The sequence below is a fragment of the Saimiri boliviensis genome, chromosome 6 (assembly GCF_048565385.1).
Source record: "Saimiri boliviensis isolate mSaiBol1 chromosome 6, mSaiBol1.pri, whole genome shotgun sequence".
Classification (NCBI taxonomy): domain Eukaryota; kingdom Metazoa; phylum Chordata; class Mammalia; order Primates; family Cebidae; genus Saimiri; species Saimiri boliviensis.
In genome coordinates, this window is record NC_133454.1 from 131608152 (window position 1) to 131629623 (window position 21472).

A 21472-nucleotide genomic window follows, 5' to 3' on the forward strand; every position below is an offset into this window, starting at 1 on the left:
GAAATGGATTCAAGACTTAAATCTAAGACATCAAACTGTGAAACTACTAAAAAGACATTGGGGAAACTGCAGGACACTGGAGTGGGCAAAGATTTCTTGAGTAGTACCCCACAAGCACAGGAAACCAAGGCAGAAAGAGACAAATGGGCTCACATCAAGTTAAAGAGCTTCTGCACAACAAAGGAAACAGAGTGAAGAGACAACCTGCAGAATGGGAGAAAATATTTCTGAAGTGCCCATCTGACAGGGGACTCATAACTAGAATAAATAAGGAGCTCAAAGAACTGTACAAGAAAAAATCTAATAATCTGATTAAAAGATGGACAAAAGATCTGACTAGAACTTTCTCAAAAAAGACAAACAGGTAAATGATAAGGCACACAACATCACTGATCATCAGAGAAATACAAATGAAAACTGTAATGAGATATCACCCCCACCCTAGTTCACACAGCTTTTATCTGAAAGACAGGCAATAATGAATGCTAGTGAGGATGTGAAGGAAGAGGAACCCTTGTCGACTGTTGGTGGGAATGTTAAGTTAGTACAACCACTGTGGAGAATGGTTTCAAGGCTCCTCAAAACTAAAAATAGCTACCTGTGATCCAGCAATCCCACTGCAAGTTATATACTCAGAAGAAAGAAAATCAGTCCATCCGCATGCCTGTGTTTATTGCAGCACTATTCGCAATAGCCAAGATTTGGGAGCAACCTATGTCCATCAACAGAAGAAAGGATAAAGACGATGCCGTCTGTACACACAGTGGTCTACTAGTCAGCCATGAAAAAGAATGAGAACATGTCGTTTGCAACAACATGGATGGAACTGGAGGTCACTATATTAAGTGAAATAAGCCAGGTACAGAAAGACAAGACTTTACATGTTCTCACTTATTTGTGGGAGATAAAGATTAAAACAATTGCACTCATAGAGATAGAGTAAAAGGATTGTTACCAGAGGCCGGGAAGGGTAGTGAGGGTTGTGAGGAAAGTAGAGATGGTTAATGGAAACCAAAAAAAAAAAAAAAAAGAAAAAGAAAAAATAAATAAGACCTGATATTTGATAGCACAACAGGTGACTATAGTCAATTATTTAATTACACATTTAAAAATAACTAAAAGAGGGCTGGGCACAGTGGCCCACATCTGTAATCCTGGCACTTTAGGAGGTCAAGGCATGTGGATCACTTGAGGCCAGTAGTTCAAGGTCAGCCGGGTCAACATGGTGAAACCCTTTATCTACAAAAAATACAAACATTAGCTTCATATGGTGGCATACGCCTCTAATCCCAGCTATTTGGGTGGCTGAGGCACAAGAGTCACTCGAATCCAGGAGCTGGATGTTGCAGTGAGCTGAGATCATGCCACTGCACTCCAGCCTGGGTGATAGAGTGAGACTCTGTCTCAAAAATATAAATAAATAAGTAAAGAGAGTACACCTACTATGTACCCACAAAAATCAGAAAGAAAAAGAACTTACAGGTTTAAATTTTTCAGTTAGTACTGCTTTTGTGGTGTCCCAGGAAGTTTGGGTACATTGGCTTTCATCTTCATTTGCATTTAAGTATTTTCTCATTTCCCTTCTCTCTCTTTTTTTTTTTTTTAAGTTCCAGGATATATGTGTAGGACATGCAGGTTTGTTACATAGGGAAATGTGTGCCATGGTGGTTTGCTGCACCTACCAACCCATCACCTCGGTATTAAGCCCCACATGCATTCACCATTTATCCTGAGGTTCTCCCTCCCTCTGCCACCCTTTTTCTTTGATTGATTGGTTAAGAGTGTGCTGTTTCATTTCCGTAAATGTGTTAATTTTTCCGTTTTACTTCCATTACTGATTTCTAACCTTATGCCATTGTTGGAGAGGATCCTTTGTATCAGTCCCATCTTTTTGAGTATTTTGAGACTTATTTCGTGGCCTGACCTCTCCTGGGAACATTCCCACATGCACTTGATATGAACATGCCACTGTCATGGTCACGTGTTCTCTGTGTGTTTCTCAGATCTCGGTGGCTCCTTGTGTTAAGTCCTCTGTTTTGTAACTGATCTTCTGTCTGGTGGCTCTCTTCATTATTGAGAGAGTGGTATGGAAGACTCTAACCATCGCTGTAGAACGATGTCTCCCTTCAGTTCTGTAAATTTTTGCTTCATATCTTCTGATCGTCAGCCGTCAGACACATACACGTTGTTAATGGTTATTTGTAACATCTTTGGCTGTGTTGAGCCTTTAATTAGTATGTAGTGTCCTCTTGTCTCTCGTACCCTCTTTAGATTATTATAAAGCTGTTTTTGGCTGATGTTGGGGTAGCACTCTGCTCTTTGGGTTGCGATTTGCATGGACCGTCTTTCTCTGTCCTGTCACTTGCAATCTCCTTGTGTCTCTGGCTCTAACATGAGTCTCTAGCAGACAGCATGTAGTCGGATCATGCATATGTTGCCAATGCCAGTCTTACCTTTTGCTGTACAGACTTTACATTTTCGTAAAATTTAATGTGTCCATGCAATTGTAGAAATACAGACGAAAACAAAGCTATGGACCTGGCAAAAGTAAAGCAGAGAGGGCAGATTCCTAGACGTGGGGGTGCTGGGCTGAAAGAGAAGCATGTGGTTTTGCAGGGTACGGCCAGATGTCCCTCCGGAACGGCTGTGCGTTTGCATCCCCCGGCGACGTGTGAGCATGCCGCTTTCCCTGCAGCTGCGCCTGCACTGTGCTGTCACGTGACTTTACTTTCGCCAGGTCCGTCGCTTTGTTTTCCTCTGCATTTCTATAATTACGTTGACATCGAGTGCCTTTTGTGCATCTAAAAGTCACGTGTGTGTGTATTTTAAATCGTCTGTCTTCTCATTTCCAACTTCTTCGATTGGGTTTTGGTTCGGGGCCTCTCCGTTACTAAGTTATTTATACTGTGGGAACATTCGTCTGGGCTAATGGGAATGTTTTTTCCCAGCTGGTCACTTGTCTTTGACTTTGCTCACGGTGCTTTTTGCTATGATAAATTTTGCATGTTCGTGTCATCACATTGACCACGCTTCTTTCCCCTGCCTCTGGATTAAGGGTCACAGTTGAGAGACTTTCCCTCCACCGAGGTTAAGGGGAATCCACCGTGTTTTCTTCTAGAAGTTTGGGGCCTCGAGTCTGCTCTTGTGCATGATCTAAGGTCATCTTTTCTCAGATGGTGGCCTGGGGCCTCTCCGGTAGAAGTTCACCTCACTGGCCGGAGCTTCATGAGGCTCCTCCGGCCAGGCCTCTAAGTGGAACAGGGAGTGTTGGGTCACCAGGCAGGAGGCTGTGGGGTGTGGTGACGTGGCTTGTTCTAGAGGGTTTGAAAGAAGGGTGAGAAGTCAGGACCACTGCTGTAGAAAACAGGGTTTGCAGGCAGATGGGATGGCGAGTGCAGGGGGAGGAAGAGGCAGCCCAGGACGCCTCACATCTGGGAGGCTGCACTTTCTCTTTCTGAAACGGGTCAGGGTTGGGGTGGAGGAGTCCAGCTGGGACATGTTATTTTGGAGGTGTTTGTGATGCAGCCAGGTGAGGTAGATTGAAGGCAGTAAGTCCTGCAGGTGAGAGCTCTGGGGACAGAGCATGGGCTGGGCTCACAGGCTGGGGGAGACATCAGTGTGCACATGACATGGGAGCGGTGGACTGGACAGGACCTCCCAGGGCCTGGGTGGGTGGAAGGGCAGAGGGTGAGGGCCACATGATGGAAGCCATGGAGGCTGAAGGCAAGGAAGACAAGCCTGGGAGCGTGGTGTCCTGTAGCCTCCTCAGGGGGCGGTGGAGGAAGAACGAGGGATCCTCTGTGTTGAGCTCCTGAGAGGTTTCGGAACTGGCCTTGACTTGGTGACGTGGGGTTGTGAGTTTTATTCCACATACGCATGTGGGAGTCTGGGTCCTGGTGGATCCTGGCCCTGTACGTGGAGGCTGGGACCCTGCCCTGCAACCTCTCATGCACAAACACCCACTCAGCCCCACGGAGCCGGCCTGGGCCCCGGCAGGGGTCAGCGCTGCCTTCGCCCCATGGCACTGGCACTGGGTGTTCCCAGGACGCTGCTGATGAAAGTGAGGTTTGCAAACACTAGGCACACATGTTTGAGGTTCACCAACCAAGGGTCTTCAGGTTCCTGTGGCTTGTCTGACTTGCCATTACCCGGCATAGATGTGACTTGGAAAGGCTTTTCAGGCCAGGAGTCTATCGTTGTCCTGGAGCCTGGGCTCGGCAGGGCAGGCTTTGGGAAGCACTGCCAGACAGTGCCCTGGACGCTGCACCTCGGGTTAGGACACAGCTTCCAGGACCTGGCTGTTCTGCACGGGGAGGAATGTGGGTCCTGAGTCGAGTGTCCCTGTGCCATGCAGAGAGGGTGATGATACACCCAGGAGGTGGGGTGGGGGGGGGGTCTCTCCTGGCTCACAGGGCCTCAGGAGACCAGCAGGTGAGCTTCTCAGAGCACGGAGGGTGTGGGGAGCTCAGATCTTCTGTTGTTGCTCAGAGACCCCCAGGGAATCCTCAAAGATGGCAGTGACCACCCAGCTTCCTCTATAGAAACTCCCCAAATGGAGGGATGGGCAAGACTGTTGAACTCAGCATTTTAGGAAGAAAGGCATCAATTCCCCTGCTCTCACACAGGCTTGAGGAGGGCTGAGGAAAGTCACAGATGAATGCGTGCTCCTTCCACACCTGTGTTCCTGATGCACACACCTTGGCCCCCATGGGCACTGGAGGGCACCCTACAGTCATAGAGGCAAACGAAGAAAGCAGAGCTCCAGTTGGGCGAGGGCTGTGGGGAAGGGGGCACAGCGCTGGGTAAGTGTGTGTGAAGTCTGCATCGGATTTGACTGAGCAATCTGGAAGGCTTCCTGGAAGAGGAGGTATTGCTCAGGGTGAAATAGAAGCCTTGAAATTAGTACAACACATGCCCCGTACTAGAGAGATTTGGGGAGTCCCTGGGGGAAGGACTCTGCTACCGAAAGCACACAGCATAGCTTGGGAGACAGCAGTTATCTCAAGGCTTTTATTTGCTGTTTCATGAAACTGAAAATTTCGGCTCTGGACTCTGGGGAAGGGGCTAGTAGGATCCCAGGCTCCCCTTCCCTCGGCGTCACCATTGCTTCTCCGCCATGTTCAAGTTCATGTCTGCACCTGCTTGCCTGGCAAACCCCCTCTTCCTGTCAAAGGCTAGACTGGGCTCTTTGCTCCAGTGAGTGGCCGGTGGCTGGGAGGCTGGGTGTGGACTGTGTGGGGGGAATTCGGTGTCCTGGAAGGAGTCTCTGTCCTTGGCAGAAGGGTGGGGGAAGACAAGGCAGCCTGCTCAGAGGATGTGCCCTGCTATTCTGGGAGGCAGGCAGGAAGAGGCAGCTCCAGGTCGGGTGAGAGGGCAGTGGGGCAGGCCATGGTCCCCGATGGCCGCAGAGGTGCTGGCGTTTCACTCCCGGCACGTCACGCCGCGTCCCTTTCCTCTGCTTTGTTCCTCCTCGGCTGTGAGCTGCCTGGGTCTGGGCCAGGAGACAGTCCTGGGATAGAGAAAGACAAGGGGCTTCCGGGGGTGGGGAGCGGGGCCGGGCAGCTACTGAGCCAAGTGGACTGGGGAGCATAGGCAGGGAACCCTGGCAGGGCCAGTCAGTGGTGACGTGAGCAGCCTGGCCTGGGAAATGCCCATGGAGATGACAGGTGACAACCAGGAACAGACCCACTGCCAAGGCCGCCTCTCTCTTTAGATGTGGCTTGGCATCTGACTTTGGTTTCCTGGTGTTTAAAGGCTTATTGAGATCGGTCGTGGTGCCCCAGACCTGTCATTCTGGCACATTGGGAGGCCAAGGTGAGAGGATTGCTTGAACCTAGGAGTTTGAGACCAGCCTGGGCAACACAGCAAGACCCCAAATCAAAAAAAAATTATTAATATTAGCCAGCTGTGCTGGCACATACCTGTGGTCCCAACTACTCAGGAGGCTGAGGTGGGAGAATCACTTGAGCCCAGGAGTTCAAGGCTGCAGCAAGCTATGATCATGCCACCCCACTCCAGCCTGGGTGACAGAGCGAGACCCTGTACCAAAAAGATTAAATAAATCAATAAAAGTTTGTTGGGCGTGGCGGCTCATGCCTGTAATCTCAGCATTTGGGGAGGCTGAGGCAAGTTCACTGCTGAGCTCAGGAGTTTGAGAGCAGCCTGGGCAACATGGTGAAACCCGTCTCTACTGAAAACACAAAAATTAGCTGGATGTGGTAGCTCACAGCTGTAGTCCCAGCTGCTCTGGAGGCTGAGGTGGGAGGATCGCTTGAGCCTTAGGGATGGAGGTTGCAGTGAGCTCAGATTGTGCCCTGCACTCTGGGTGACAGAGCCAGACCTTGTCTCAAACAAACAAACAGACAAACACATAAGTTTGTTGGGCTTTCTCTGCTTTTGGGGCAGCGTTCATGAAAGTGACGCTGGTATTGTCCCACTGTTCCTTCCAGCTGAGCCTCTGAGGCCCAGGCCAGGCACTTCTCTGATTAGCAGCAGATTCTAGGCCACAGCCTGCCTGCGGGTCCTGGGTCACTGGTACACTCAGATGTTGCTCCTGGGCCCGGGAGGCCGTCCTACCGCAGTGTGAGTGACTCCCTGCCCGTCATTCTGCTCCCATCACTCAGGCCAGGCCATACCCAGGGGCTTCTGCATATGCAGTTTCTCTGCCTGCAGGGTCTGCCCCCAACTCTGCACCCGACTCAGATCCCACACCGCCTCCCAGGGCAGCCCTCTTGCCCGGCCGCTGTCCGAGACGTCGCCCTTTCTCTTTTCCCCATTACTGGTTGTTGCGTGCATTTGTTTTCTGCTGTCTTTTCTCTCTCCCTATGTCTGTCGTCTGTCGCTGCTCCCTGGAGCCCAGCGTGATGCCAGACACACACACCACATGCTTCTGGGTTGGGGGCAGCAGGGACAAAAGCCAGGAGTGGGATGTGGCTCTTGTGGGATGCGGCTTGGGTGTGGCTATCACTGAAGGGGAGGAAACATGGGGTGCAGAAGGGGCGGCCCCTGCTGGGCCTGGCAGGAGGGCCAGAAGTGACAGACAGGAGGGCTTCCTGGGGAGGCAATGGGCACCACCTGATTCCTGTTTCTGAATGCCCCCTCCCTCTCTGGCACCCCCATGGAACCAGAACCGCCTTGTCAGGCCCAGGCGCCTTTCAGCGTCAGTCTCTGCGTGGGTGGCAACATGGCTTCACTGAGTCCTGGTCAGTCTGTGGCCTGGGAGTCCACCCTCCATGACTGGGAGTTTGTGGCAGGTGATGGTGAGGGGTCTCCATGCTCCCGGCCGCTGCGTAGAGGTGCCAACCTGCCCCTCCTGCCAGAGCTGGGCTCCTTTTGGGCAGCACTGAGGATACTGAGACAGAAATAAAACTGCTAAATGCATCTGTGCTTGAATAAAGCCACACCCCAGGCCAGGCCCGTGGCAAAATCAGCCACCTCCTCCTTCCAAGCCCGTGAGTGGCTCCTGGATTTGGTGAAAGCCAGGCCTGGTTCTGCGTGGCCCCACATGGAATCGTGGCCCAGAAGGTCCGCTGTGAGCCAGAAACCTCCATGCAGAAGCCCAGGGAGGGCTGCTTGGCCACATGGGGGCCCCTCAATCTGCCCTGTGGAGCCCGGCCTGGCCTGCAGCCCCCTGTGCAGGGAAAAACCTGCGGTTTTCCCTGGTGGAGGCCACAGGTCAGAGTGAGCGTGGACAGGGCATAAGGAAACAGAGCAGAGGAAGCGTGAGGGTTGGTCTCAGGCCAGCTGGGGAAAGGAAACGGGGCTCCTTCCTGGCGGGCAGAGACGTCAGGGGCTGCGCTGCCGGCCCGGTGTGCAAGATTTGTGTCTCATCCCTGGGTTAGGCGCCTGCCATGTGCCACAGCCTTCCGTGGGCCACGCACCCTCAGCCGAACGAGATTTGCATAAAACCTGGGCTTTAAGCTTGCTCACCTCTCGGCCCGCCCGCCCCGTGACAATAACTGCACATGTTCTGCCTTCCCTGGACTTGGGGCCAACAGGTGCTGGAGCCACGGCGGGAGAGGGCCGCAGCCTGTCCCTACCTCTGCATCCCCCGCCGATGCCTGGGACCACGGGGCTCCACAGAAAAGTGCTCCTGGGACGGGCAGCCAGGGGAACCGCCTCCCTCCCACCCCAGCATCTCCACCTCCCCCGCTGAATCCCCATTTCCCCTCAGCCTTGCCCCGACACCCCCGGATTTCCAGTGGGACATACGGCCACCCGGAATGACAACCCCTCCCAGCATTCCCTCAAGGCAGGTGGCTGTGACCGCATGGGGCCAGTGGGGTGTGAGTTGAAGTGTCCCAAAGTGGCTTCTGGGCATGTGCAGCCCTGCCCCAAGCCTCTCTGGCCACCTCTTGCTCTCTGAGCGGGGATGTCGGGCCTGAGGCTGAGCTGGGCTGGGTCCCTGGGTGCCTGGGGCGGCACTCTCTGGGCCAGCCTGCTCTCACGGTGGGTACCTCAGGGCCACCACTAGTGGAGGCTGGGGGCACCTGCCTGCCCGCCTGGAGTTCAGGTGAACAACTCCATTGAGGAAGCACCCCTAGCTGTGGGGGTTGTCATGTCCCGCTCCCCAAGGTGGGCTGTCCCCTCCACGGGATCTGTGCTGTGTCAGCAGAGGATTTTCCTGGCCCAGGGTCTTGGGGAGCAGATGATGGGGCTTTATGAGCCCTGGCTCTGGGAGAGGCAGTGGGCCCTGGAGCAGCGGGCCCTCACGCCTGTAATCTCAGCGTTTGGGGAGGCCAAGGCAAGTGGATTACTTGAGCCCAGGAGTTTGAGACCAGCCTGGGCAACATGGTGAAACCCTGTCTCTACTGAAAATACCAAAATTAGCTGGGTGTGGTGGCTCATATCTGTAGTCCCAGCTACTCTGGAGGCTGAGGTGTGAGGATCACTTGAGCCTTAGGGGTGGAGGTTGCAGTGAGCTCAGATTGCGCCACTGCACTCCAGTCTGTGTGACAGAGCCAGACTCTCAAACAAACAAACAAACAAACAAGGTTTGTTGTTCTCCATGACCAGTGGTGGCCCTGAGTGGGGACCTTGAGAGGATGGAGAGCAGGTGGCTCAGGAAGGAGGCTGCTTGTGTCCTGGCCCCTCGCTGTGAAGAGCGGTCCCCGAGGAGAGAGCTCCCGAGGAGAAAGCCGTGACGCTGTGCTGCGCTCTGAGCCACCAGGTCTCGTCTGGGGAATCCTGACCCTGTGTGATGTGGGTGCAGGGACCCCACCGGGACCTTTGTACTCTCCTGGCTATGTCATTGCACAACTCCAGGGGCCACCGCTCACCTAGGCCCTGGTTGCTCTTCCTGGCCATCCCCTGCTATGCTCATGTAGAGACTATGTCTGAATGTCAGTTCAGGACTCAGTTGGAAATGTTCCATGACCTCAAGGGCCCCATGGGACATGAGGGTAGGCAGCTGTTTGCCCTGCAGATCAAGGCGAGTGTCTGGGACGGGAGCCACCTGCCCTTCCCTCGGAGTACTGGGCAGTCCCTCAGAGCCACAGAGCCTCGGGGGTCTTGGGCCCTCTTCCCCAGGCCCAAGCACCTGCCAGCCTGAGGTCCCTGCTAGGCCCAGGGCATCCGTGCCCTGTTCAGGGCTCCACAGACACTAGCCCACCACGCTGGGACCTACTGGGAGAGACAGCCACCCGCCTGCTGTCGGGAGCCTCCATCACCAGAGCCTGGGGCGTCCCAGCCACGCCGGCCGCTGCTTCTCTGCCACTCCTGAGTTCCCTCCGTCCCTGCAGGTTGGGTTTGTCCCTCTCCTCTGGGCTCTGCACAGGCTGCCATTCTCTCTGCCTGAACTGGGCCTCCACCTCTGAGAAGCCCTCCCTGATTTCCCCTTCCAATGGTGCTGGAAAAGGGAGGAGGGCCAGGTGCAGAAAGAGGATTCACCTGCCTGGCAAAAGCCCCACCTGCCTATTTCAAGGCCTGTGATACCCCCCAGCCTGCAAGGTGTGCATGGGGTTTGTCCCATGCTGGCTCACCCAGCTGCTCAGAAAGGCAGGGGGCTCCTGGGCCCCGTGGTGACAATGGAGGACTCTTGTCTCCGTCGGAGGGTGTGCAGGTCACGCCTGTTGCCCTGGTCAGCTTCCCCAGCCCAAGCTGCCCTCAGTTCTGGGCTTGGCCCCCACCATGGACAGGGAGACGACCCCCTCCCCCACCATCATCACCCCTTACCTTGCTGTCAGCCAACAAGGCAGTGAGAAGAAGGGAACTGGCCAGGGCACGGTGCCATGCAGGACACCGGCTTCTCCCAGCTTGCTCTTAGCGTGGTCATAGAGCCTGGTGGCATCTTGCCAGGTGCCTGTGGTCCCGGAGCCCAGGGCTGCCCCGTCTCTGTAATATTGAGGTGTGGCTGCAGCCAATTTGAGAACGAACGTGGCTCGGGTTGCCAGGTACCCTTGATGCATTCCCATGTCCCAGTGGGGAAACTGAGGCTCAGGGAGGCCAAACAGCAGCTGCGTTTCCAGGGACACCCTGTGTTCTCTGTAGTGGGTAGGAGTTTTCCCTATGCAGGAGACCAAGCTACAGCAAGAAAGACTTGGGCTAGACGTGAGGAGGGACTTTCCTGAGTCAGGATGAACCATAGGGACCCACACCCTGAGCCACTGGTGGGTTGCGTTGACCTGGCTGCCTGCGGCTACAGGGCCCCTGAGGCCTTCGCTGTCCTTCCTCACCGCGCCCCTTTCCCGAGCGGAGGTGCTCCGGGAGCTCTGCCGGCTTCCTCGGTCTTTTTATTTTGTACGTTATTTTATTTTGGATTCAAGGCGTGCACGTGCTTGTGTCACGTGGCTATCACGTGCTCGGTGGTGGGGTTTGGGCGTCTCGTGCGCCCGTCAGCCGGATGTCGGACATTATACCCGACAGGTAATTTGTAACCCTCCCCGCTCCCCTTCGGAGTCCCAGAATGACCCTTCTCCGTCTTTCCGTCCAAGCGTACCACCTGTCCGGCTTCCACTCATGAGCGAGAACGCGCCGTGTTTGATTTTCTGTCTGTGTCAGTTCGCTGAGGATCACGGCCTCCAGCTCCGTCCATGCTGCTGCGGAGCACACGATGTCATTCCCCTCTCGGAGGCTCTAAAGCCGTAGGCCGGGCCCCTGCTCGCTCGTCCACCCCTCCCACCCATCCCCGTGAGACCACCACCCTCTACTCCAGGACAGCACCCCTGCCATCAGTGGGCGTGGAGGGGGCAGGATGCTGGGACCAGGCTGTGCCCGGGCTAGGGGTGCACAGCTACATGAGGCCTGCCCAGCCCCTCCCCACCCCATGCAGGCCTCTCACCGAGACGAGTATCCTCGGGCAGACAGGGCCACAGCCATGGGGTCGCTTCAGTTTGTCCTCCCGGCGCCTTCTAAATATACTCTCTGCGGGTGTCTTATCACAGCCCAGGGAGCCAGGCTTCGTGTGGCTGCCCTGGGAGTGCAGAGCCCTGTCCCCAGCAGCCCTCGGCCCTGGCGGGCTTGTCCGTCTGCCCAGCCACCTGCACCACCCTCTGGGCCCCGGAGAAGCTCATGCTTTACCTGCTTGTACCCCAGAGCCTGGCCACCCCATCCTCTCCTGGGGCCCTGGCCACCCCTGTGTGTGTCATGGCTGCAGTGACAGCCCCAACCCCAGGGGCCGGGCACCCCACAGCTCTCCTCACTGAGCCCCTGGACCTATCCACCCACCCCCAAGCCAGAGCTCCTGCTGGAATCTCCCTCTGGAAGGCCAGGCTGCCCGGATGCCCGGATGCCTGGATGCCAACCACTCCAGGTTTCCTTCTACGTTGTTTCCCAGGGGGCTTCAAGGTGCAGTGGGGGCCTGTGCTGCTGTCAGGCAGACCCGGAGTCCAGTTCTTGCCGACTGTTCAGTGCTGTGTGACTCAAGGCAGGTCCCTTAACCTCTCTGAGCTTCCTCCTCACCTGTGAATGAGGGACGGGTCAACTTCTCAGGCTCCTCATGAGGTTTAGAGTTGACAGGAGGAAGGGGCTTTAAATGGCTCAGTCCCAGACTCTCCTCATGCCTGGGACACTGACCCACTGGGCTTCTTGGCAGGGCCACTGTAGAGCCTGTTTGTAAAGATGTGGCTCCCAGCTCTGGGGGCGAACGTTCCTGGTGTTTGAATTATCAAACTCTGGGCTCAAGACTGGCCTCCAGAAAGCCCTTGAGATGGACAGGGAGCCAGACGGTCCTGATTCGGTTGCCCTCAGCCTGATGTTTACATGCTGCTGTTGGGTACTCCTGACTGTGTAGCGGGTCCCACGAAACCCACACTCATGTGCAGACACCCGCGCCATCCTGCCAGAGCCCTGGGTTCTCGGCAGTCCTCTGCGCCAGGGTCCTTATGCTACAGCCACCACCTGATTTTGTTGATAAAGTTTTATTAGGACACAGCCGTGCCCGGCCCAGTATTGCCACAGAGGCTACCTGCCACCACACCTAGGACATTTCCTTTCTGGCCCAGAGGTGTGCCAGGCCCACACAGGGCTCTCCTCATGGGAAGGGACGTTGTTCTGACCCCTTCTGATCTCTCCCTGCCTTACCCTGACCCCCAGAGTGTGCCTGGAGTCACTGGGAAGTTTCTCTGCAGCCTGAGGGACCCCCAGTACCTGTCCCTCTAATGCCTCTGAAGGGTTTTGATGTGACATTCAGGATGGCGGGGGTGGGGCCCACAAGCACAGCTGTATTCGCTCCCCAGGCTGCCCCCAGAAAGGAAGGGTCAGGACCCCAGCTCCAGGCTCTGCACTGAGGTGAGGGCCCTGGACGTCAGGGTGAGATGGGAATGAGCCCTCAGCAGGTGCCAGGCAGGGCCAGCCGTCATCCCCACTGCATAGTCTGAGTGTCTAGGAGTCCCATGCTTAGCTGGACCCCGCAGTCCCCACCCTGCAAGGCTATTGAAAAGGGAAGCACCCATCCCGCTGCCTCCCCACATGTCACCGCTTGGTGCGGGGGCATCGAGGTTCCTGGCGCTTGGGGATGGGGCGACATGCACCTGGTGGATCTCCAGCTGGGAAGCTCCTGGGGCATCCTGGAGGACTCTGGTGGGAGGCCTGGCATTCCATCTGCACCAAAGGGGGCTCAGGGCTGAGAGGCCCCGGGACAGGTTGGCTCTGGGGCACGTTCCCCGTCCCACATGGGCTGAGCCCGGCCGCGCCTCGCCTGCGGTGTCTCACCTCTCTGTCTGGCAGCTCTCAGGCAGGATGGAAGGAGAAGCAGGACCTTGTCCCAGGGCGTCCAGGCATGTGGCGTGACAGCCGGTGGGATGGCAGGGTCCCCCTGCCTCCTGGCTCTGTCCTGAGTTGGTCTTCTAGGGGCAGCCCCTGAGACTCTGCTCCTTCAGGGAAGAGGGACCGGTCTGGCCAGTGGGACCACAGCCCTGGGAGCATGTGTCTGCATGTTCTGCCGGCTCACACCTGCCGGCTGGGGTGGCCATGCCTGCATCCCCAGCTCACGTCAGAGCCCACCCCAGGAGGCTCCCAGTGACCTGCCAACCTGAGCTGTTGGCATGAGCCTGGGGTTGGGGGTTCCAGAACGCAGCTTTAGTGCCACGTCCTGCTCAAAGGCCACACGGGGCCAGGCTGTGCCTGTAGGGTGGGGCAGGACAGGAGGGAAAAGAGCAGAGCGTAAGGAGCTTCCTCGCACTCCTAGATTCACCTCAGAGGCCTGCACGGAGGAGGCAGCGCTGAGACTTCATTCACTGAGCTTCCGGGTTTAGCCTCAACATTCATTCACACCATCAGTCATTCAGCAAACACCTCACAAACGTGCATCCCAAGCCTGGCACTGGGCCTCGGGGGTCGGTGCAGCTGGTGGGACCCTGCCTGGGGAGCCCCTGCTCTGGTCAGGGAGGCAGTGGTTGCAGTGGCTGCCCAGCGGTCCATGAACTGTGTGAGCCAGAGCCGGTGGCCTCCTGATAGCCTGGCGGGGAAGCCGGGCCAGGGCCTCCCCAGGAGGGCTTGGGGTCCAGTCTTCATGTGGCAGTCTTGTAACATGGGAAGGGCCTGACAGGATTCACACTTTCCCAATGGCTCTGGCTGCCAGTAGACACTGCCTGGCACAGGAGAGACAGAGGAGTGGGCTGCAGCTGGGGTGTGGGCCTGGTGGCCCCAGCAGAGGGACCAGCCTCTGGGGAGGTGCTGCAGGCACAGGAGCTCCGTGCGGACCCAGCCGAAAGCTAGCAGGGAGGGGCCCGTTGCTTGGGGTTCCCAGTCCAGATCTGTTTTAGAAAAAGTGTCGGCTGAAACCCCAAGAGGCCGAGGACAGCCTTGGTCCTGCTGCAGGACACAGGTTTAATCTCCTGATGGGTCCTTGACAGGCGGGCTGACGTCTGTGTCTAATGGGGGCAGCACACTTAGGGCTTTGGGAGACAATGGGGGCAGAAATCTTACCCCCGGCCACATCGAGCCACCCATTGTCACGGCCTTCAGGCTGTGTATCGCGTGGCCTTCGGGAACGTTTTAAAGAAATGAGACTCAGGCTGCTGCAGAACAAACCTCAGTTGAAGACAGTGTGAAGCTCGGGGTGGTCACAGGAGCCCTGGGTCTGGGAGGCCTGACCTGGCGGGGAGGCGTCCGTGTGCCTGGAGTGGACTGGGAGTCCCAGGTTGTGGGTCTGTCGGCGGGTGCGGATCACATCCACAGTCCCTCTGTGGGTTGTGCCCTGTAGTAAGCCCCCGCCGCAGCCGGCCAGTGTGGACAATGGCAGACAGGGTTCTGTGTGGTGGCCTGAGGGGCAGTGGTTGGGGGCCAGCTGTTGCCATTCTGGTGAGAAATGGCAGTCCCTGAGGGGCCGGGTGCTAGGGAGCCGCTCAGACCTGCTCCTGTCATGGCAGCTGCCTGACGCAGACGGGCCAGCCGGGTCTCACCTGTGCTGGGAGCCGTCACCCAGCTCCCTTCTCTCCAGCATGACAGGGTTTGGGTGGTGCCCTTCGGGCTGAATGGTGAGAGACGTCCCTGTACTGACCCCAGTACAAATGGACGTGACCCTTTTTTTAAAAGAGTCTTTGCAGATGCATTTCCTTTAAGGATCTGGAGGTGAGAGAAGGAGAAGGAAACTGAGTACATTTTGAATTATGTTTTAAAAATGAAGACACTAGGCCGGGCACGGTGGCTCACACCTCTAATCCCAGCACTTTTGGAGACCGAGGTTAGAGGATTGCTTGAGGCCGGGAAATTGAGGCTACAGTGAGCCAGTATCATGCCACCGTCCCCCAGCCTGGGCGACAGAGTGAGACCCTGTCTCAGAAAACCAAAAAACCTAATATATGTTTTTGACGATACCTAATTCTGCTGTTTAAGAATTCAAAATCTGCCACTAATTATCATCCTAAGTAACATATTAAATGCTCATCATACATCCTAGCAGGTCAGGTGGTGGTCCTCAAGATGTTGGTTTCTGTCCCTGGAAGCTGCGAATGTGACCTGATCTAGAGGAAGCCCCTTTGCTGCTGAGGCGGAGGGTCTGGAGAGGCATGATTGCATCACCGAGGGGGCCCAAGTCCAGTGACACGTGTCCTCCTAAAAGGACAGATTCCACGAAGGAGGATCTGGCCACATGCTGCACAGAAGAGTAATGTTGCCACATAACCATGACACAGGAGCCCCCAGAGGCTGGAACGGGCCCTGTTGCCCCCACCCCCACCCAGGACAACACAGGGCCTGATGTCGCATTCCTGCCCCAGAACCATGGCACCGGGTGGTGGGGCCAGGGGCCCTGGAGTCGGCCTGTCCGGGCATGTCTCCTGCTGTGTCTCAGCCTCAGTGTCCCCATCAGCTGGCAGTGCCTCCTGCTCCCCAATCCGGGGGGTTCCAGGGGGCAGCCTGGGACCAGATGTGCCTCACCAGGGCTTCCAGCTCCTCACTGGGGCTTCCATGATGTGGTACTTTCCATGTGGGGCCTGGAGGGGGATCCCGTGCCCAGTGTCCAGCCCAGCATGGGGCCCTCAGTGTGGGCTGGACTTGCCCCTCTGGGAGGGATCAGGAGATGCCTGACCCCTGACCCATGCAGCACCAGGAAGCAGGTGAACAGGTAGGAGCCTTGGTGACCCCCAAACCCTGCTGAGGCTTCCCGATGACAGCCAGTGGTGTGGGGCTTGGCCAGCTGGTAGCTCTTTCTGAGGTGTGGATTCAGCCCTGGAGTGTAGCCCTGGCAGGCCCTGAGACCTCTGCCCCTGGGCACGTGGGCTTCAGAGGCACTTGGAATCTCCCAGGATGACTTTTGTTTTTTCTTCTTTAAGAAAAGCCCCTAGTTGTGGTTTAAGCATCGATGTTTATTCCCTTGAAGTTGCACATTCAAGGCCCTAGCCGGCCTTTGGCTTTAGATTCACCTCACAAACTCATTGTCTGCTTATCAGCCTGGCAAGGTCCCGTCCCCAGTAGGGGTCTTTGAACATTGCTTGACCTCATTCACCAGCCACCTGGAACATTTTCCTTCCTTCCTTCCTCCCTCCCTCCCTCCCTCCCTCCATCCCTCCCCCCTCCCTCCCTCCCTCCCTCCCCCCTCCCTCCCTCCCTCCCTCCCTCCTTCCTTCTTTCCTTCCTTCCTTCTTTCCTTTTTTCCTTCTTTCCTTTCGAGACAGAGTTTCCCTCTTGTTGCCCAGGCTGGAGTGCAATGGTGCAACCTCAGCTCGCCACAACCTCGGCCTCCCAGATTGAAGTGATTCTCCTGCCTCAGCCTCCCCAGTAGCTGGGATTACAGGCATGTGCCACCACCACCACACCCGGCTAATTTTTGTATTTTTAGTAGAGACAGGGTTTCTCCATGTTGATCAGGCCGGTCTTGAACTCCCGACCTCAGGTTTATGTACCCGCCTCAGCCTCCCAAAGTGCTGGGATTACAGGCGTGAGCCGCTGCACCAGGCGAGAACATTTTCAACACTCTGATGCTTGCTCTATGAATGCTATTTACCGTTTCCTTTAAAAAATGTTTTTTATTGTGATAAAATACACGTAACACAAAACTTACCATCTTTGCTCTTTGTTAGGTCACAGTTCAGTGGCATCAGGTACACTGACGTGGCTGTGTAGCCGTCAACACCATCCACACCAAAATATCTCTTCGCAAACAGACTCTGCACCCATGAAACGCCGCTCCCTCTCCCCAGCCCCGCCGTCCTGCGTGACCAGGGACCTGCCTCTCCCCGGCCTGGCCATCTGGCTCTCTGTGTCCACAGATTCCCCCCTCCCCCAGCCCCGCCGTCCTCCTCCCTGCGACTGTGGATTTGGCTGCTCTGGGTGACTCCCGAGTGGAGCCCTGTAGCGTTCGCGCTTCTGTGACCGGCGCTCTGTCCCCAAAGCTCCTCCATGCTCATGTCCTTCCACGCGTGATGCTTTTCAGACTGACAAAACTCTTCAGGTATTCACATAACTTTTATGTTTATAGACTCAAGAAATTAAGCATATGGAGCTGAGAGAGCAAAGTTCTGTGGAACGCTCCAGTGGTCACACGCCCCGGGGTTTCAGCTTCGACCCTGGGTGAGCTCCGGGGTGCAGGAGCGAGCCGGAGTTCAAGGGTGCCCCTCAAACTGCTCACGTGTCTCTGCACGTGAAGTAGGCAGCTCTCTTTACGCTTTCTCGGCTTTATTGGGAAACACCTCAGGCTTATAAAACACCCCCCTGGGCTAAAGAGGCTGTCACACACTGTGTGGGGCCTGTCCCTGAGTGGGCATGCAAGGTCTGAGTCCCGGCACGTCCTCCACCTGAACTGGATTCACTTGGCGGTGGATTCACTTGGCGGTCACCAGGATCGACCCGGCCCATTTAGAGGCACTGCTCAGGGGTGCCCATGTGTGTGACAGCAGGCTGTGGAGTCCCAGCTTCAGCTCACTGTGGCCCCAGGCCGTCTCAGCCGTGGAGCCCAGGCAGGCCTGCTGCCTGCACCCCGAAGAGCCCTCCTGCAGCGTCTCAGGCTACGGCCCTGGGAGGGCCCCTGCCTTCTCCGTACTCCTGGGCACCCAGTGCTGAGATGCTGAAATGGTGTCACATAACTCACTGGACGCCAGGCCCGTCACTGCTCCTGAGGCCAATTTGCCGTCAAGGAGAACAAGTAGGGGGTTGTCTCCTGGGATGTAGTGGGCTCCCCACTCTTGTGGCAAACCCCCCCATGACCACACCTTCCTGGGTGCTCAGCTGGGATAGTATTCAGGGGACCACATAGTCTTCTCTCCCGACCCCCTCACCAGCCTGCCCTGCCTCCCACTCTGAGTTCAGAACACACATAGGATTCTCCTTTCCCAGGGCCTCAGTTTCCCGGCTCTGTGGAGTCAGGGGCTGTGACTGCCTGGCTTTGGAGCTGAGGCAGAGGGGGTGGCGGGTGGCCCTGTGGAGGCGGGGGAGGGCACAGGCACCCCAGGCCCTGAGTCACTCCAGGGCAGGGACAGCCCTGTCTGCATGTCGGACATCCAGCCTACCACCTGTGAGGGTCCCAGCTCTGCCCAAGACAAGAATAGATAAAGTGATAAATTAGGTAAACCTTTTTATCTGGAGTAGATAAAAGTAAGCTTTATCATATCATTCCTTCTGAGGCTAGCACTGCATATGGAAATATCAAAAGAATTGTTTAGGCTTCAGGATATGGCAAGGCTGACAGCAGCCTGGCCCAGGGGCACCCACCTCCACCATCTGCCCGGCCTGCAGGGGAACGTTCCCTGGGCCTGGAACGCTGTCTTCTGCCTCAGCTGCGATTCCACTGCGTGGGGCTTTCCCCAGGCACCTCTGCCCAGAGGGCTGGGGTGGACGTCCGCGTGGGTGCCCTCTGCGGGGCCGGCCCAGGGCGCGTGCGGTCTTCCCTGGCCAGTTCCTGTCTTCCCTGAAAGGCCCAATCAGGAATCTTCCCGCTGCAGTGATTCCGCACACCTGAGCCCATGTGTCCCCGGAGCGCGGCACGTGGGCAGGAGAGCTGCTGCAGCTGGAATCTGTGCCGCAAAGCCCGGGCGCCTGGTGTCTGCAGCCCGGCCGTCAGGTTTCCAAGCCATCATCCAGGCATGTGAGTGTGCACCATGCACACGGTGCTGACCAGCGTCGCTGACCAGTGTCCCTCGTTGTTTCTGTGCCGTGGCTGAGGGCACCAACAGCCACCGTGATGGCCGGCTGTCACCCAAACAGCAGAGGAATAGAGAGGCCATGATGGCGGGTGCGGCAGGCGGTGTTGCCTGTGCTCTTCCAGAAGAGCGGCTGCGAGGTGGGGCTACCTCAGCCTCCAGGTTGCAGGTCCACATCACAGTGTCCCTGAGGGCTGGGCTGGACCCTGGAGGTTCTCTGGGGCGGACGGGCCGTGCTGCTCGTTCACCTCTGCCTTGAGGGAGCTTTGCAGCTTTTCCACCACGTCCTGAAAGTTTAAAGCTTTCCGCCTGGGCCTGGGGGCGTCAGGGTCAGCAGATCTGGGTCCAGGCCACAGCCCCCTTCCCTCCCCAGGACTCTGTTTGCTCATCTGAGAGTGGGGGTATGTGACGCCTTCCGGCAGGTGGCTGAGAGGGTGGAGCAGTGGTGTGGATTCGGGCGCGTGGCTGGCAGACGTGGCTGCCGCGTGGCTGAACGGTGGCCCTGAGGAGTCTGTGTCCTTGTCCTATGAACAGGTTAGGGTGTTTGGCCAAAGGGGCTTTGCAGGGTGACTGGGGGATGGCTCATACCCGGGTAGCCCTCACCATGATCTCGAGGGTTCTTCTAAGGAAGCAGGAGGATCCGAGCTGCAGGGCAGGAGGACGGAGGCCAAGCTGGGTGACGGGGACACAGCTGTGCCGCCCTTGCTGCAGCGCCATCCCTGCCCACGCGCGCCGAGACCAGAGCCCAGCAAGGTGTCTCACGCCAAGGGCCAAAGGGTCCCAGGGCCCAGCCTCCAGGGCACCAACCGTGCTGAGTCAGGGAACCCAGCTGCAGTCCTGTCTCCTCCTCAGTTTATCCCAGTTGTGACCTCAGAAGCCCTTGGAGCCTCGGTTTCCCTACCTGTAGCATGTGTTTGATGGCAGAGTGGTCGTGATGTCACACTCTGGCAGAGTCTCATGGGCAGGGTGGGGGGACCGAGTCCCACGGAAGGGCAGGTCTGTGTTACTGTCTGCCTAGCACTGGTTGGGCCTGTGGTCAGTGAGCAGGGGCGTGGGCGCCGGGCAGTGGCCTGCAGCCCCCGGGAGCAATGTCTGTTGCTGGACAGAGAGCAACTTAGTGGACCCTCCCACAGTCGCTGGTGGGTGGTGGGTTTTGCCACATCTTTGCAGGAGATGGCACTGGGAGCTTCCAGGCTTATCCAGGGCCTCAGGGTGAAGTCGACGCTCACTCCTGACTCCCTGCTGCTGACATGTCCCTCCCCAGCCTGGGAAGAAGCTCTGTGGCCACTTCTTTGTGTTGATGAAGAAACTGAGGCAGGGAAGCTGCCTGGGTCACATGGTCATGGAGAGGCAACCAGTGGGCACTGCCTCCCTGTGTGCAGATGCTGTCCTGGGCCTCTGCACCCCGTGGGCCTGGGGAGCAGGCAGGCGGTATCTCCTGCCCGGGGATCCCCTGCTCTGCTTCCTTGTGGCTGAGCCAGGCTGGGTCTAATCTTTCTTCCCCACTCACTGCAAATCAAAACAAACAGACTCCCAGGAGGATTAGGTGTGGCAGTCGTGGTGGAGGGAGCCCTGGCGGGGTGGGGAGAGTGGCCATTGCACCAGCAAGGGGCAGAGACCCAGCCCAGCCTTGGGGGTGCGGGGTTCGGGGCCAGGGCCTGCAGGTTGGTGCAAAGGCTCTTCTGAGAGCCTGGAGGGAGCCCTGCTCTGGCAGTGGGCAGCATGCTTGGGGCAAAGTGGGCCAGGCTGAACCCATTCGCAGCGTCCGGTATGGTGCCCGGTGCAGAGGGGCATTCCTGCTCCCGGCTGACCTTTGCTCGTGTCCCTGTAAGATCCACAGATTCACCCTATGGAGGGCCTCCGACACGGTTGTCCCAGAGGCTCCAGCCGTGTCTGTAGAACAAAGTACTCTGCACCCACCCCGGGCCAGCACTGTGTGGATTATGGCCCCAGAGACAAATGAGGGCATGGTGTCAGTGTGGGAGCACCCAGAGGGAGCCTGGCAGGGCCTGAACATGCTGGCCAAGCTGGGCAGGAAGTATCCAAGGCAGTGTGCAGGGTTGGCGTGCAGAGAGGGTCCCTGGCTGGAAGCACCTCACATGCAAATGCCAGGCAGTTGATGCAGCCAGAGCTCTGGGCGGGCAGGGTGGAGGGACCGAGGCCCAAGGAAGGGCAGGGCTGCATGCCAGCTTCCAGGTGCTCCTGGGAACCACAGGGCTGATCAGGCTTATGTTTGGGTCGAATGTCCCAGTGAGGGAGTAACCTCAGGAAGCAAAGGAAGGGTCATGGTGACAGGGACCTAGCGGCAACTTTGGGGCTTAGAGATTAAATGAAGGAGCTCACATGGGGCTGATCACCTCCTGTGTGCCAGGCCCTGTGCTGGGCATGGACTGCAGCCCACAGCCCCACTCTTGAGGTGCTCATGGTCTCGGGGGTGGACAACAGACTCTGGTCCCAGG

The 21472-nt window shown here is 57.1% G+C and overlaps 1 protein-coding gene across 1 annotated transcript in view; it reads left to right on the plus strand.

Annotated features, from left to right (window-relative positions):
• KCNQ1 (potassium voltage-gated channel subfamily Q member 1) overlaps positions 1–21472 on the plus strand; it is a 393190-nt gene that overhangs the window by 55734 nt on the left and 315984 nt on the right. The gene's annotated exons all lie outside the window — the stretch shown is intronic.